At 46.6% G+C, this 17,797-nt stretch overlaps 1 long non-coding RNA gene across 1 annotated transcript; it reads left to right on the top strand.

The window, feature by feature from the left end:
• Positions 1–1,160: 1,160 nt before the first annotated feature.
• On the top strand, positions 1,161–6,136 carry LOC125932600 (uncharacterized). The gene is made up of 2 exons (XR_007460690.1): positions 1,161–1,303; positions 1,509–6,136. It is a non-coding gene; the product is annotated as an uncharacterized LOC125932600 (long non-coding RNA).
• The last annotated feature ends 11,661 nt before the right edge of the window (positions 6,137–17,797 follow it).

Raw genomic sequence — 17,797 nt, 5'->3', positions numbered from 1 at the left:
GCTCTAGATTTCTCTTCTAGGAAATCGTGGTAAAGATGTAATCCAACCCGTCGACAAAGACACAAGTGTAAAATGTACATGGTGACTTTATTAACATACAAAAATAAATGAAAGAAGTTGAACAGTAAGGGTCTTGTCCAGTAAATTATGACACATCTTTACTTTGGAATAGCGTGAAGATTTTTAAGATTTCTGTTCCCTGAGAATGGCAATAATGGGGAAAGGCCTGCTATATAACACAAAAAGCAAGTCCTAAAAATTACATACAATTTTATATTTATTTTATAACTGTAAAACTTATTTTCATATAAATTTTATTATATTTATATATAATAAAACCCAAGTTTTGAGGAGAAATAAAAACCCATAGAAAAAGCAGCAAAGGAATATATTTAATAAAGGTAGACATGTGGGTGGCTTTTAATTTTTTTCTTCATATTTTCCTGTACTTTCTTTTCTTTAAGTTTTATTTACTTATTTATTTTGAGAGACAGAGAGAGATGTGGGAGGGGCAGAGACAGGGGGAGAGAGAGAGAATCCCAAGGCCGACAGCACAGAGCCCAACGCGGGCCTCAAAGTCACCAGCTGTGAGATCATGACCTGAGCCCAAATCAAGAGTAAGCTGCTTATCCGACTGAGCCACCCAGGTGCCCCTGTACTTACTTCTTTGAGAACAGCTTATATTTTACTTTCTAACGATAAACATAAAGATCTTTGAAGGTACTGGCTAAGAATTATTCAAATAAATGAGCTACTTAAAACTCAGTTTGCAAATGAAGCTACGTTACCTCCATGTTCACCCTGTTATCTACCAGGAATTGACAATTTCCCTCCAATCTAATGCTTTCATTATCTACCAAGCAGGGACCAAACTGGAATTTAAATCACAGTCCAAAGGTGAAGGATAATAGTGGTGAACTACCAGGAAAATAGCCCCAACTATTTGCAAGTCAGAGGTCAAGGCTTCTTTCTGCATCTAGTATGGGAAGGGGGTCCAAAGTCTTAGGGAAGACAGAGGCATTTCATGCCCTGTGCTCCTCCCATCACCACCCTGTATCGCTTTTTTCCCAGAAAAGAATAAAGATTACTCAATGAAACTATTAAAATGCTTGGCAAAACTACACAGACAAGCACAGAGGCCAATTAAGTATAAATAGTTCATACCAAAACTGTCTTTTTGACCCAGCCATGAATATCTACCCAACCCCAGATTTATGTGTTTGGCTGAAAATGACAGAGCAGGCAAAGACCAGCCAGTCAGCTGCAGAGGAGCGCCCTTGTCTGAAGATGTGTGTTATTTATAGTATATTTTCCTAAACACATAGGAGAGGGTATAGATAGCTCACAGTCACCCTAAACCTGGAGAAGATGATGTTTTCCCTTCAGATTTATTCTTCTCACCACCCACTCTGACTTTTATTTTCATTGTTTTGGTCTACAACAGGAGGGTCCACTCCACTTTTTGGGTTTTGAAGTTATTGGTATCCTTTTATTTTTTTTTCTTTTAGCCACTTTAGACTCTGCACATAAATACACTAATAATCACTGTGAGAAGACAGCTTGGCTTTTTGGAGGACAAATGCTGTGGGGTGGTAGAAGACTGAGGACCCCAATCCTGGCCCTGGCATTTAGTGGGTGAGTCTTGCTGCTTTCCCTTGTCTCTGTGGGCTTCGGTCTTTCCATCTGTAAATATATGATGGCAATACCTGCTGTGCTGTATGGCTGTGCTGAGGATAAAATGATATCATACTTTGTAACCTTTTAGACTCAATGCAGGTGAAGATGATGCAGTCTTAGGACCTTAGCTAAGTGCTTTACACTCACTGCTCTTGAGGTAAAATTAAAACAAAATACTAGGTAATGCCAAAAAAAAAAAAAGTCACTGTGTTAGCCTGTTTGTATAAAGATTATTAAGGGAAGAAATGTACTTGGATTTTTTTTTCTAGGACAGGGGTTACTATCATTCATTTATAGTATGTATCTGTAAGATATTTGATAAGAAGATAGCCACTGTATAGACTGTCTCCCTGTATATTAGAAAAACCATTAAAGCTATTTTGAAAGCACAAATAAAAACTTCCATTTCAAAAAAAGAGTGGGGGGGGGGTGCAGATTACATTATCTGACCTGTCTCCTGCTACAAAATACCTAGCAGTGCTGAAAACCTAGAACATCCTTTTAGTCATCATCTGACTTCCAAGAAAGTAAGAGCCATCTCTGGGGTTAAGAATTGAAGGGAATGTGAACACCAAAATGGTAAGCGTGAGCTAATATTGCAACTGCCTGGATAAGAAAAGAGGAGTCAGAAGGTGGGAGATTGCCAATTTTATTAGGCAAGAGGACACCTCTCTCTCTCTCTCTCTCTCTCTCTCTCTCTGTCTCTAAAAATTTCACATACACACATAGGATACTATGAGTCCCCCGCATACCTACCAACAAGTCTCAACAGATTCAATCAAGATTCTGTAGCACTACATTTATATTTCCTTTGCTGAAATATTTTACCCCGAATCCCAAACATCATGTCATTTCACTCCCCATGCCTCCAGCAGACATGATGTGCCCCCGATGTGGAGCACTGAGAAGTACACAGAACTACCTATGAAGTATTCTTTCCAAATAAACACACAAAATCGAACCGAAATCTATATTTAACCATTGCTTTAGGGAGACAGAGGAACCAGGAAACATCTAAGCTTTGGGATACTGATCTGCATAACTCAGACCACAAGAGACTGATGCCAATATATGAATTTATGTTGCTCAGAGCTGCTCAGACACTTTCTAATAAATGGAATATTCACATAGTTGCTTTTGGGAAAGCCCTCCTTCTGCCTTTTCTGTCAACCAGGTATCCGAGAAACTCTCAGACTTCAGAATGCTGCTTGGTGAATATAAAACGAGAACATAGTGGCTGTTGTTGAGGGTATTTGACCTTGGGTACAACAGAGATTTATGAATTAATTTTGTTTCACTCCAGGGACTTTCATTCTAATATTGAATGACTACATCCACAAGAATCATGCCCTGAAATATGTTTTTAGATTTGTGTATGCCCTTAAAAATACGCGATTTTTTGTGTTTATGCTCACGTATCCTTAATTTACATAAATGTCATTATAGATCTCATTTTGTTTGTATCATTGAAAAATGTATAGTGCTACCTAGTAGATATATTTAATAATGACAACAAAATAACAACTTATGGAAAACCTACCTTGTATTGGGCACTTTTGTGGCTGCTGGGGATGTGGTCATTTTGTAAACATGTTTTGAATGTATGTAAATGACACTACACTATATATCCCAATTTGCTTCTTGCTGTCGTTAATCAGTACTACCTTATTAAGCTCCAACCAGGCTGAGTGTGCACCATTTTATTATTCTGATTGCCACGTCAAATGCCCATATCAACCCTCCTTGTGCTAGAAACTTGTATAGCCTGCACTCATCACTACCACAAATAACACTGGGACAAATATCCTTGAACACATTCTATTATAATCAGAATTTATCTGGGTTATTTGCCCAGTTGTGGGACTCAATAAATGCCGCCAGACTCTTCCTGGGATTGTCTGCACCCATTTCATGAAAGTTTCTCTATCTCGAGACGCCTGCCTGGCTAATTCAGTGAAGCATGCAACGCTTGATCTCAGGGCTGTGAGTTCGAGCCCCACGTTGGGTGTAGAGATTGCTTAAAAATAAAATCTTAAAAAAAGAGAGAGAGAGAAAGTTCCTATTTATTCAACTTTCAACAATAATTGGCATTATTCAATTTCGTATTTTCTCCCAATCTGATGGATGAAATGTGGGATCTCATTATTGTCTTCATTGCTATTTCTTTTATTTCTCGTGTGACTGTTACCTTGGATTTGGGTTTCCTTTAGTATGAATTGTATCTTCATATCTAACAGCCACATTTTTATCTAGATCTCCTACTTTTTTCTCCTTTGAAAGAGATCAATTCTCAAGTCAATATGTTTCGTGTAATTTCAATCCAAATTCCAGCATGAGTTTGCCTTGTGTTAAAGCTGTTCTGTATGTCATATTTCTCCCCCTCAAGCTCCTGGAGGGTAGAGTTGCTATTATTTTTGGATACCCCACGACATTCAGCCTCAGCCCTGCTCAGAGCAAGCCTCAACCAGTGCTTGCTGACTACGAGCTGAGGGTAGGGGGAGGAGGATGCCACTTAGCAAGTGGCCACTTTGCAGAAGGCAGAGGCCAGGCATGGTGGTTGAGCTGGCTGGCCAGCCAAGCAAGACCAGGGGAAAGGGGGATGGGAAGCAAGAGTGGGGACATAAGAGTTCTGTTCCAAGGGGCCAAGACAAGTGCCTTTTGCAATCCCATTTCTAAAAACACAAATAAAAAAAAAACAATGGAAACAACAAAAATATACCTGTAACTTTTTTATTTAAAAATATTCCACCTACACGATCTCACGGTTTGTGAGTTCGAGCCCCTCCTCGGGCCCCTTGCTGACAGTGCTTGAGATTCTCTCTGCCTCTCCCTGACTCATGCATGTGCGTGCACTCTCTCTCTCAATAAATAAATAAACTTAAAAAAAATATTCCACCTAGGAGCTTCATTTTTCTATAGTTCTGAGGGTCTAGGCGAAGTTCAGTCTTGAAGCTTCTGTGTCCTGTGGCCGATGACGATCTTTGACAATCTTACATTGAGTCCTGTTCTAGCCGACGAGGATGGTAAGATCGTTCCCTAGAAACAGCAGGCAGCATGGAGAACTTGAGAAGAGGCTGTCCTTGCTCAGCACCTGTTACCCAGATTGCACACTATCTCTTCTGGAGCTCGATCTTTATTCTGCAAGTTGATGATTTGGACTCAGTGTAATGAGTTGCAGAAGACTTCAGAGTTTCTACAGGTAAGTGCTGCAGAAAGACAGTGATTCTGTCGGTGCTGAATGAAGGCACAGGGTTTCACTTAGCTGGCATGCCGTGCTGAATTAGTTGGACAGCATTTCTTTCAGCACAAGGCTGGTTCAACCCACCCAGTTCTGAGATCATAGGAATTACCTGAAATTGTATTTATTTGCTTAAGGGCGTATGTCTTGCTTTCCCAGATAGAGTATAAGCCGCCTGAGGATATAAACCATAGATGATACCTGTTTGCTTCTCGCAGAGAGCTATTCTGATAATTAAGCCCTTGATAATTATGTGTTAAATGTACTAATGAATGAGTTCATTAGAAGGAGTGATTGAGGCCAGATAGTCAATCTCCTTGCCCCAACTCTCTGGGATTGTATACGGACGGGCACCTGGTCTAGCAGGCACATTGACCTAGTATTTGGGGATGGTGGAATCCACGGGGAGTAATATTACTTCGTAGATATGCAGAGAAAGGCACCATGTAGGAGGAGGAGAGAGATTAAACCAAAGAAGTATGAACTCCACCTTAGGAGGGACGGGTTGAGTGCACAGTGTGCTGGGTTGCTCGGGGCCCCGGTTATCTCTGTGTTGGATGACTGGGTCCATTTCCTCAAGCCCCTAGGAGCAGAGCCGCGGCACGGTCGGACCATCGGCCGTGTGCTAGTGTAGACGGGGGCGCCTCTTGCTGTGATGGTCCCACTGTCTTGAAGCTCTGCCTTCCCTGAGTCCTGGTGCTCAGTTTTCCTTGGTTGGCTGCCATACCGATTTGTATCCTTGAAATGCATCCCTTTACACTTTTCCCTTATTCTTTCTAAAACCTGCTGCTCCGAAAGGGCTTCCGATCTCTACAAGCAAACGAGCCACATCGGAAGCACTCCCCTCGATGTCGATTTCGTATCTTGGGCACTCCATGGGCAAACGGCACACCCCCCTATCCCCGCCTGGCCACTTCTGCAGATGGTGACCCCGCGGGTGGTCGGGAGGCATGAATGCCTCAGAGCATCTCAGCAGGAGGAGGCTTGTCGCAAACAGATCTGAGAAGGCCCAGAATAGAAAGGATCCAAAGGGAGAGCAGGGCAACCTGCCGTTCCCCAGGGTTGTGGCCACTTGGCATCGGCTGATACCTCCCATCCAACTGACCACACACGGTGGCCTTCGCTCCTGTGACAGCAATGATTCTAGCCAACCGGATGTGGCTGCAGCAGGGTCAAAGAATTCCAGAACTGGAATAAATTTTACACGTCTCTTAATTCCCATTAGGAGCTCTTCTACAGTTTTTCTTACAGGCGATCATCCCATCTCTTCTAGAGCATGACAGGACAGCCTATTTCTAGAAAACTCTACTGGGAAGAATGTTGACCCTCATTTTAAGCCAAAGTCCACCTCCTTTTAATTTTTACCCATCGGTACTAGTTCTGGACCTCTGCAAACATACACAGACAGAATACTTTCAAAACTGAAGCCAGCCCTTCAAATATTTGGACAAAAGAATTGCATTTCTTTTAAATCTTCCTTCTTCTAGGCTATACGTACCAAGTCCCTCCGGTCATTTCTTCTGTGACAGAATTTTAGAGCCATTTACCAACACTGTCACATTTCCTGGCTGTGCTCTGAGTTGACTCAGGATTATTTTTTTTTTATTTTTTAATGTTTATTTATTTTTAAGAGAGGGAGGGAGAGAGAGAGAGAGAGAGAGCGCGCAAGAGGGGAGGGGCAAAGAGAGAGGGAGACACAGAATCCGAAGTGGGCTCCAGGCTCTGAGCCGTCAGCTCAGACCCCAATGTGGGGCTTGAACTCAGGAACCGCAAGATCATGACCTGAGCCGAAGTCGGATGCTTAACCGACTGAGCCACCCAGGAGTCCCTGGATTATTCTTAAAATCTGTCAACTGTACACCTTTGGATGGCACCCGGCCAGGGAGGGATCGAACAAGGCTATCACCCCCTTCCTTGCTTGTGATCGCACTCACCTTTGGAACACCCCTTACATTCAATGGCAGTTGTGTCTGAATTCACCCAACCCTTCTGGTCATCCACTGAATGTTGGTCTGGGGTCAGTAAGGCTCTGACCTGTGTGAGCCTTCCTGGGGGCACCAGTGAGGCCACTCGTGTTCTCCCAGCTCTACCTCACTCTTAGGGAATCAGCCTTTGTCAGATCCTTGAGGGATACCTCACTCCTTACCAGGGTCATGGGCCAGCGATGGGCATCCTATCCAAGCTGAGTCAAGGAGATCCCTGCCCAGCTGGAGGATCCAAGCTGGAAGGTCATGGTGACATGGAAGAAACTGCCTTTTGGGATGATCAGGGGAGAGCAGAAAAGCCAATCTTCAGAGGACATAAAGGAGGCTCCTGGAAGCAGAGAGAGGAGTCCAGAAGGCCCCATGGAGGTAGTCAGGGAAATTAATCAAGGATTTGTCAGTTTCCACAAGTTCTCACTAAACCTCTTTCAAGTAATTGTCTTTAGGTTTCTCGGTAATAAACCCTCTTTAAATTTTTTTTTTTTTAAGTTTATGCGAGAGTGAGGGGAGGGAGAGAGGGAGAGAGAAAATCCCACACTCAGCGCAGAGCCTGACATGGGGCTCTATTTCACGACCCTGAAATCATGACCTGAGCCAAACCAAGAGTCAGACGCTTAACCTACCTACTGAGCCATCCAGGTACACCTGTAATTTGCCCTCTTTTAAATTTAAGATCCTCTGAATGGATCTTGGTTCTGAACAATCTTTAACTAAGACTTTAGGCAAGTCTTTGATCCTGATTGGGCTTAATGTTCCTTATGGATAATGTGAATTGACTATATGATAGTTTAAATTCACTGTGAGTCTACATCATAGTACTTCTGTACTTGGGAAGGTGTTAAAAATTTTATATTTTTTATATATACAATTTTATACGTAATCCCAGATAAATTCCATCTTTGTTTTGGTTAATCTTCCCTAAAAAAATCTCACCTATCGGACTATCGGGTCTTCAATTATCAAATCGTAAATAGAAGGGAGATTGAGAGTAGCGGGCTCCCATATCTTCACAGAAATCTTTATAGTAATTGTCTTTCACAGTGGATGAGTTGTCCAGAAATTTCATTTATAGATGGCTTAGAAACTTATTTATTCATTCAGTAAGTCCACTAGAAGTTGTTTGTAGACTGAAGGTGTATTTGTCCGGCGTCAGCAGAAAGCTATGTGAGCAGGAGGTACGAGCTTTGATTTACTGCCCTCTGGTAAGATGGCCGCCCAAGCCCAAGACACCCTTATCTTGAAAGACCCAGGAAGTGAGCTCGGGTGCCTGGGACTGACTGAAAGGCTTCATCACAACAAGTGACACAAGGGAAGACACACCACATAAAGAACTGGTGAAACTCAGATTAGTCAGGTTGCTATTTGTTAGCAACACCGGCATAGAAACTTGGTGGGGAAGGATGTACAAATTCTGGGTGAAACGGGCCTTGGCTTATCTTCGGACTTCAATTACGCAAGGCTGTTCCCCATCCCTCATTACCACAGATAAACATCAGCTTAGGGTTCAACCTGGTAACTGGGAGAAAACAAAGAAATCTTTGAGGCAAAATGTGGGCTGTAGCTCTCCTGTGAAGTTCATAAATGCTTCACGAAGACGGGCGGCAGAAGGCAAAATGGACTCTTCCAGCTACGGTGGCGAAAAGCAAAGGCAACGGGCACACGGGGTATTTCTGGCACACACCTGGCTCTGTGGGAAACACAGACTTCTGATTGTGATGTTCAGAGAGGTCTGAGAAGAGGAAAAGCAGAGAGAGAAGGCTCTGCATTATCGTCACCTGCAGCCACCCCCATGGAGGGCGTCTGCAGCTGGCTCGTTCTAGATAGCCACAAGGCTCATGGGAACGAACCATCGAGCCCCATCCCTTGCATCTGGTCTTTGGCACCAGCCAGAACTGGTGGACAACTCCAGGTCCCAAAGCTAAAAGGTAGACCTTCCTCGGCCCTCAAGCACCTCCCCCCACCACACCATTCTCTCTTGTTCCACTGCTCAGCCAGTCCCCTGAATCCCCCGGTCGGTGGTTTCCTCGTTTGGAAAAGTGGGCACGATCTCACCAGGTTGATGTGACGCTGACATGCCATATGCGTGTTCAGAGTATGACGCTGCAAGGACGACTCCGAGGACCCACTCAATAAATGGCAGGTCTGCTACCCGCTACAATCTCCCCTTCCCCACCATATCTTCCCCTCTCCTCACAAAAATGCTCTTTCCCCTATTTTAGAAAAACCCTTTAGTGCTCAGAGTCTCCCTTTTCCTCACCACTAAACTTCACGAAGGACTCATCCATACTCGCCGCCTCTCCTTCCTCACGTTCCAGAAGCCGCCGGTCTGACTTCCGTCCCATCCTTGACCCACCCCCGTCCTTGTCCCGCCTTGCCTCCTGATTCCGGTCTCTCAGCTTCAAAACCTCCATGTGATTCCCAATACTTTCATCATTTTCTCTCACTATACCCAGCAAGGGTCTAGGTTTGGTTGACCCTGTCACAGAAATGTCCCCTTCTGTGTCCCCACAAAGCCAGTCTCCCCACTCTCTCGGGCCAGGACCATCAGGATTTGTCTCCCTGTCGTTGTCTTGGCCTCTCTGAACCATACTTCATACCCTGCTCTGTTTCAACACCTTCAGTGACTCTCGGTCATCCCTGGGACAATGTCTAAATTCCTTGGTGTGCACATGAGGACCTAACGGTGGCCTCAGATTCCCTCACTGCTGGTCAAACCCATCAGATGCGAGTTGGTCGCACTGACCTCCACATCCTGCCGATGTGTGTCAGAGCCCTCGGGGCCCTGTACCCACCCACCCTCCGTCTGGCAGGACAACCACCGACCTCTCATTGTTAAACGCTGAGTCCTGCTTGAAGAGCCCCATGGAACGTCACCATCTTTGTGAAGAAGTTCTCCCCCTCCTCCTCAGGGGACCGCCATGCTCTGCTCCCACAGTGACACTCACCCTCTGGTGTGTCTGCATCTTCCAGTGTAGTACGTCCCCAGTGGGGGTGCCCAGGGGCCAGGCTCACACTAGGTGACCAAATACTGCATGACACATAATTAATAAAATGAGTGGAGAAATGTTTCGAGGACCTCTCGACCCGGAGGCTGACAAGTACGTGGCATTCCGGAGAGGCGTGGGGCTGTTCCTTTCTCCATTTATGTTTCAAGATAGATTCTAGAGCCAGAGAAAGCCCAGAAGCTAAGTAATGAAATTATACCCTGGAATGGAGTGGCGGTTTTGACCGGAAGCTACAGAGGAGGTCTCCGTTTGGTTTGGCCAGTGCTCCTCAGCTCACCAAAGTGACAGGCCACGTGGGGAGGAAGACTTTGCCACCACCACTTGCAGGCAAGTCTCTGGCACGCACTCATGGCCATGGCCAGGGCAAGGCCACAGACAGGGAAGAACGTCACGACAGGCCTTGAGAGTCTAGCAGACCGAGCGCAAGGGCTGGTGGAAGAGAGGGGCTCAGGTTGGAGAAATAGCCCATTCACCTTTGCAGACAGTCCCTTGCAGGGCTGCATCCTGGGGCCTCAAGGAGGTGGGGAGGTTTCCCAAGACAAACTCAACCCAGAGATTCAAAAAATCCAGAGCACTGAGGTCTGACCCGAAGGCACGCTAAACAACGCAATGCAGCATCAGGGATTCCAGGTGACATCATTAACATGTGACAGCGGACACGGAGGTGGCATCAGCAGAGGTTAATGGCTGACTCAGAGGTGCTATTTATTATTGTTATTTTTGCCCTCCCTCGCGGTGGTTGATAGAAAGTGCTTTGTCAAGATTTCTAGGCCCTACCATGTGCAGACGGCATAAGGCTGATTCTCAGGGGAGCCCCTCTCTGAAACTAGAAGACAACATGGAAACAAGAGGGAGTGAAGGGTCAGCTGACCTGCACCACACCAGAATGATGAATGGTACCCTGTCCCAATGGTACTCAGTCCCAACCAGACCGAGCAGGCAGCTCAGAGCCCAGGGACTGGAGAGGAAGGGTCAGGATGGACCCTACAGCCCAACAGCTGGAAAAAAATTAAAAGCATTCTTCAAGGTGACCAAGGCTGGATTGGTTTAAAAATATCAGCAATCCTGAGGCCACATCGATGACACTGTATATAAATCACACTTGGAAACATTTGCCAAGGGACTGATGGATCCCATGATTTATACGAGGTGATAGTTGGTGACTTTATCAACATAGATGGTAGAAATTCCAGGCCATTCTATATGTGTGGCAAAACAAGGCTCTTCTTCACAATGTGACGAACTACTTTAAGGAGAGTGATAGTTATTTCCCTTGGATCTGTCTATCCATCTACCATCTATCTGTTGCTGGAGACAAGGTTGGATCAGGCAAGAAGAGAAGGCGTTTACATGGATGAGCCTCCATAGGTAAAAGAAACAGCAGCTTTCTAGAATCTTAGAATATTTTCCTTTATTTATTTGTTTGTGTATTTGTTCATTCCATTGTTTCTTCCTGTGTATCCCTGAGGCTCAGGGCCTTCATTTGGATTTGGAAATCCCAAAGGATGAGTGACCATATTATGACTTGGATTTTTGGTTCTGTATGTCTGAACGTGCATATTAATATGCTATGATATGACTGAATTACTTTTGCACAGAGTTCACCAAGGCTTTCCAGGAACCAAGGAAACCAGAAGAAGGTCTTTGTGATAGCTTACAAGCCAACCATGAATAAGACCATTGAGCAACTATAGGGTTGCCTGGGCTAAAAATATATCTGTGGCAAGCTTAAGAAGTCAGTGAAATCCTGAGGACACAAGCATCTTCTAAGGGAGACACCTATGCTGGAGGGGGTCAGGGGTTAAGACATGCTTTCTCTTGGGTACCACCTTGTTAGATTGGCCAAGTTTCTCCATGCTTGCACAGCTTCACAGTGAATAGTAAGTCATCTCTGGCAGTAACTCTGGAACATCTGGGAGGGCGAGGAGGTAAGAGTGAGTGGCCAAAGGAGAGGAAAGATTAAAGGGGACAGGCTCTCAAAACTAATCCTGAAAATATTGCTAGCACAGCCCAAATCCTTCTTAGGAGCTGGGTTTTCCTTCAGTATGAGGTGGATCCAAATAGTGCCCTCCAGAGAACTAATAATGGAGTGTGAACTGCACACACAAATCTTGTGTTTGTGATGAACAGCCTAGAGGAAGATCTTAGGAGAAACCACAATTCAGGCAGATGCTGCAATACAGTTCCACTGATCTCTCAGCCAAGAGGGTTGGCTGGGGCTGAGGCCAGGAAGACAGGGAACAGAATTGAGCTCATGGTACCAAAGGGACACAGCCTTAAGGACAGCGGTATTCCAATCACATGATAGCATGACAGGAAGCAATAAATGGAGAAACCAATGAGAAGCCCTAGGATACTTCTTTGGAAAAACCTAACAGGGCCCTTGAGCAACAGCCAGGATTAAACAAGGACTGTTCACACTTGGCTAGAGAGTTGGCTCTAGGGAGAACTCATGATCAAACACCCCCTGGATATGTGCTCATAAGAATGATGAACACTTCTGATTCTGGAGCTACTCTGGGGCCAAGGAGAGCTCCAAGGTTCCCTTGGTCCAAGTAAACAGAAGAGGGCCTCCCAAACTCCTGGCCCTAACACACAGAGAGGTTGTTGGCCCATGACTTCATGTTGGCTGCACCATGCTTCTCAGGACATCCTGGACAGCTCTTCTTGGTGTTTTAGGCAGTAGCCATCCCAGCTGTGTTAAGAAAAGGTAACAGAGTAAGTGAAGAATTCAGGGCACTGGAAGGAATGAAAAGATAGGCTTCATCAGAGTAACCAACACTTTCCTGTTTTTAGGGCATGTAATTACAACATCTGTGTTCAGTTTGGGGTTCAGCTTCCTGTACTGATTCAGTCCACAACAGTCCCTCCCTCCCTCTGTATTCCTACAGGACATGTATTGCCATGAATCCTTTCTAAACATTTCCCGTGTGTGCTACCCTCTTTCCATTTTAATAATCCTACACTGTGCCTGAAATGGAATTCAAAGGCAGGTAAATTAAGTCCTTGTCCTCAAGGAACTTAAAGTTCAGTGTGGGAAACAGGTACATATATAATCACATTACTGTGGAGGCAGAGGTAGGAGCCTTGGGGCTGGCCTGGCCAGTTGGGTTCACAAGAGTAGGAATGGACTAGGATGTTCCTCCAAGAGACAGGGGTATGACCTTAAACTCAAACCAGAAGTATAAGCCAGGTGGAGGATCACAATGGGAAATTACATGGAAATCTAAAACCAATGAAGCCTAAGCATCCGGAAATGGAAAAGCAAGTGGGGTCACAGGGCAGGAATCAGGAAGCAGAGAACTGAGAACAATGAGGAGGGGGCTGGGCTCTTGCCTAAAATCTCTGTCATTCACAGATTTGGGGGCCAGCCAGGACAAAGTATGTGGGTGGGCGAGCTGGACTTAGAGGATCTGGGATGGAATGACAAGAGGGAACCAATTTTAGAGATGATCAGGAAGCAGTTAGATGTGAAACATGACAGAGAAGAAGGCATCTGAAAGAATCCTGAGCTTCTAGCTCGAAGGCTGCCTGGTAGATGGATGCACGGTGATGACATAAATTGTCACACAGAGTGGGAAAGAGGGAGGCTTGAGGAGGACGAGGATGAGTCCATCTGGGGCATTTTAAGGTTATCAAGGGATGGCCAGGGGGACTTGTTGTGGGGGAAGTCATTGGAAATACAGTCTCTGTACCCCAGGGTTTGGGTCAAGATTGGAAACTTGCATCTGGGAGTCATCAGCCAGAGGTACAGAGGATTACCCACAGAAAGCGAATAGCGGATGTCCAGACCAACACTTGGAGGCCATCTACATCCCAAGAGCAACATGAGTATGAGAGAGCCATTCAATGAGGTGGTCGCGGCAGAAGTGAAACGCAGGGGTGGAGGCAAGGCAGCAGAGGGGCTAGTGGGCACAGTGAACGTAGCCTTCTCAAAAATGATATTGGCTGTAAAGAGAGGGCATGAGACGGATCAGTAACTTGAGAAGAAGGTTTCTCAGAGTAGGGGGTCTTTGGCATGTTTAAAGGATGTGGAAAAGGAGCTAATGAGGAAGATTGAAAGTTCAGAAGAGAGAGGTCATCAAAGAAAGCTGGAGGACTCAGAGGAGGGATGGGAGGTGGGGTCAGGTGGCTGGGCAGCCTGAAGCAGAGGAAAAGCTTCCAGGATGGCTGAGAAGCTGGGTGAAGTGTAGAACTGTCAGGCAACAGAACACAACCCTGCTCTCAGGATTCGCGTGTGTGTGCGTGCATGCGCGTGCGTGCACGGTGCAGACCGTGCTCTCTTGTACGTAGGGGTCAGTTTCCTCTGCATGCTGCAAGCATGGACATTTTCTGTCCCTTAGAGAAGTGGCTTCCACTTCTTTTGTCATCCCAGCAGTGCCAGGGACGAGAATGGAATGAGTCGTGAATGCTCCTTGCTGATGGCCTTTTTCTGCCAGATTATCCAGGCAAGTCTCCGAGAAGCACCAAGTACCATGCAATTTTCATCTTTTGAGAGCTGGGCTGTGCCTTTAAAAGTGACATGTACTGGGGCGCCTGGGTGGCTCCGTTGGTTAAGCATCTGACTTCGGTTCAGGTCATGATCTCATGGTTCGGGAGTTCGAGCCCCACACCGGGGCTCTCTGCTGTCAGGACAGAGCCCCCTTCGGATCCTCTGTCTCTTTCTCTTTCTGCCTCTTTCTCTCTCCCTCTCTCTCTCTCTTAAAAACAAATAAACATTTTTTAAAAAAAGATGTGTACTGACCTGGCACATTTTGTAAGCATTAATATGATTAAGCTGGTAGAAAAACCCAACTTACAATTGGAAAATAGTAATAAAGACGTAAGGACAACAAGAGGATATTAAAAGAAACAAAGATAGTTTCCTTTTCCGTCTTTTAAGTTGCTATCTTCTTTAGAGTCAGGCTGAACTGGAAAGTCCCATGGTGGCAATTCGGTGCATTTACCCTTTTAGCTCTCCTCCAGGTCTCTCTCTTAGTCATGACAGGGCACACAGTACACTCCTTCTAAACACGGGCTAAATCAAGTTCGTGAGCCTTCGCTAACCAAGCACAGGGCAGGGCATGGGACTGGCTTCATCCTCTAGCTGTGGGTGGATGTTTGACGCAGACCTACAAATTCCCTTTCTACTGCCATCTGCCCTCAGCTCTTCCCTTCTTGGCCACTCACGGCATTTGAAGTTCTCCCTATTCATTTTTAGACTTGATTATAGTCCTGTTAGCATCTTCATGGTGCTCGCAGCTTCCTACCACACAGTCTACTAATCGATGTTCATTAGAATCTTCTCTCCCTCAGACATCAAACCCTAAGTTGCCGGAGAGCAAGACCCACAGCTGGTTCATCGTTTATAATTCTATCACAGCTACCGGATTAGACATCGAATAAATACGTGTTCCTGAAGGAATAAACGGATCCCTGTTTTATACGTTCACGCTCCTCTGAACTCAGCTTTCTTCCCTATATGATGTGGGAGCTGAACTAGATTCTTTACGGTCTTCCCGACTCAGACCACCAAGTGTTTTACAGGTGTTGCCTTACTGACTTTATTCGTGGGTGTTCCATTACTGACTTCATGCACATTAGAGAGTCATTTCTGACAGTTAACCAATGCGTTAGCTAAGGGCAAAGTGGGTTTAGAATAAAATCTAGACAGAGAGGTGTGCCTGGGTGGCTCAGTCGGTTAAGTGTCTGACTCTTGATTTCGGCTCAGGTCATGATCTCACAGTTCATGAGTCTGAGCCTCGCATCAGGCTCTGTGCCGACAGCGTGGAGCCTGCTTGGGATTCTCTCTCTCCTGCTCTCTGCCCCTCCCCAGCTCATGTGTTTGTGCTCTCTCTCTCTCCCCCCAAATAAATAAATAAACATTTAAAAAATGTTTTTTAAATCTAGGCAGAGAGACAGTAATAACCCTAGGAAAATGTCCCCAAATATGGCAAGCTGCTTATACTGAAATCTGAATTGCGTGACAGGCCCTAGAGGACAAACAAAATCAACACCCGGGTACAGGTGTGGGCAGTGTCCCTTTAGGAATTCTCTGTCATCACTCAAAACACCCTGGCAGAAAGTGCTTTAGGTCGTGTCTGCCCTAAGCCCTGGAGAGAAAGAAGGGGGTGGAACTGACGATCAAGCTTCTTTCCTAGCAGCAAGCAGAAGCAGAGAGGAGAGCCATTGTGCTTTGGTGAGAGAATGCAAAAAGGCTGGCCCGGTGAGGATCTGGATACGAAGCTGGGTGTCAGGGAGGCCAGGAAGAGCCAGAGTACGGGGGCCAGAGGGAGGCGGCACTCGTAGAGTGGTGACGGAGAGAAAAGGTGCGTGAGGGATAGACCGAGGCCCAACGCTGTCCCCTTCCTCCCTGTGTCTAGGGCTGATGGACTTGGCTGAGGAGAAGGGTCACGAGCGGGGCTGGAACAGGTCGGGAAGTACTGACCTTCTGAGGTGGAGCCGGGAAGGGGGCTCCGGTCCCTGAGTATCTGATGTGTAAGAGCTTCCGGTGCCACTGGCCAATGGGATGGATGGAGGTGTGTGTGTGGAGGGGGCGGGGTCCATCTCCCTCTCCCAGCAGAACTGGAGCCCCTCTTTCTCCTCCTTCCCTTGTGTACCTCCCAACAATGGACTTGAGTAAACCCCAGGGAAATCGTTTTGAGATGGTGTGGTGTGATCACTGACCCCCCTGGCCCCTGGGTCCCAGGGTCACTGAGCAAATACTCTTTTCCATGGGCGTCTGGCAGCACGTTTCCATGGCCTGCCCCCCGCCCAGCGTCCTCCTGGGCCGGGGAGCAAGACTAAACTGCTCCAAACCCCACGAGGAAGCCCTGTGAGACTGCGTGAGGAGCCATGAGGAGGCTTTTCGGTTAGCAGGGAGATCAGGGCGATCTTCGCTTTGGGGCTTTGGCTGTTCACGATCAAGGTGCTGGTGTTACTTTCTCCAAACTGGGGAGATCGTGAGGAAAATGCACGAAGGCCGTTCTCCAGGGTTTGCAGAGTTTAAACCCAAGGCTTGTTATGCCTGGCGACGTGAAGGGGGGCCTGGGACCCAAGCTGCCAGAATCCTGAGGTCTCTTGAGAGCGCTAAGCTAAGCCTGTGAGCCCTGCCCGCCCCCCCCCCCACCCCCGGCCCCCGGCTCCAGGTTTGGAGGGGGGATTCCTATCTTGTGTGGTTCTTTGTTTGTTTGTTGTAATAACCTGTGTGGAGTGCCCTTCTCACTCCCAGCAACCCTGCCTTTGCTGGTAAAGATTCACCACAAACAGTGCAGGAAGGGGCAGTGAAATCCACGAGGTCAGGAGGCCCTTACCAGCGCCCAGGCCGCAGGTCTGGAGAAGGCCGGAAGCCCTGTGCCAGCCTCCCGAGGTGGCCCAGGCTGCCAGGAAGGAGGAGAATCAGAGACAGAAGGAAATACAGAGGCAGGAGCCGTCCCTTGGGCCCAGTCTGTTCTCTCCAGCCTGGCCCTGGTCAGGCCTTACGTCACTCGCAACATCAAGGAGGTGCCCTTGAGTCTTGGCCTAGGGCTTGCTTTGGGCTTACTCCAGAGGCTCCCTCAGAAGTACTCAAGTATTAAAGCCTTCCTCCTTGCAGCTAATTCCACCAGGAAGCCCAGTTTCCTTCAATTTGGAAAATATTTGGATTTGGGCCCAGGCCAAAAAACATATATATGGAAGTCACAAAGACCCAGAGTGAATCTGTCTGTGCTGTCCTGTCCTCACCATGCCCACAATCCAGCAAGGAGGTGGGCAGAGCTTAGGTAGATGAAGGAGAGAGAGCCATGACTACTCATGCCGAGTGCTATGATGGCACAATTCTGAGAACCTCTTTTAGACAGACAGACAGACAGACAGACACGGAAGGCCTTTCTGAGGAGGTGACATTTAAGCCGAAACCTGGAATACGGATGGTGAGG

Source organism: Panthera uncia, chromosome D2, assembly GCF_023721935.1.
Source record: "Panthera uncia isolate 11264 chromosome D2, Puncia_PCG_1.0, whole genome shotgun sequence".
Taxonomy (NCBI): domain Eukaryota; kingdom Metazoa; phylum Chordata; class Mammalia; order Carnivora; family Felidae; genus Panthera; species Panthera uncia.
The sequence above is the reverse complement of the archived record's forward strand: the minus strand, read 5'-3'. Positions and strand labels throughout refer to the sequence as shown.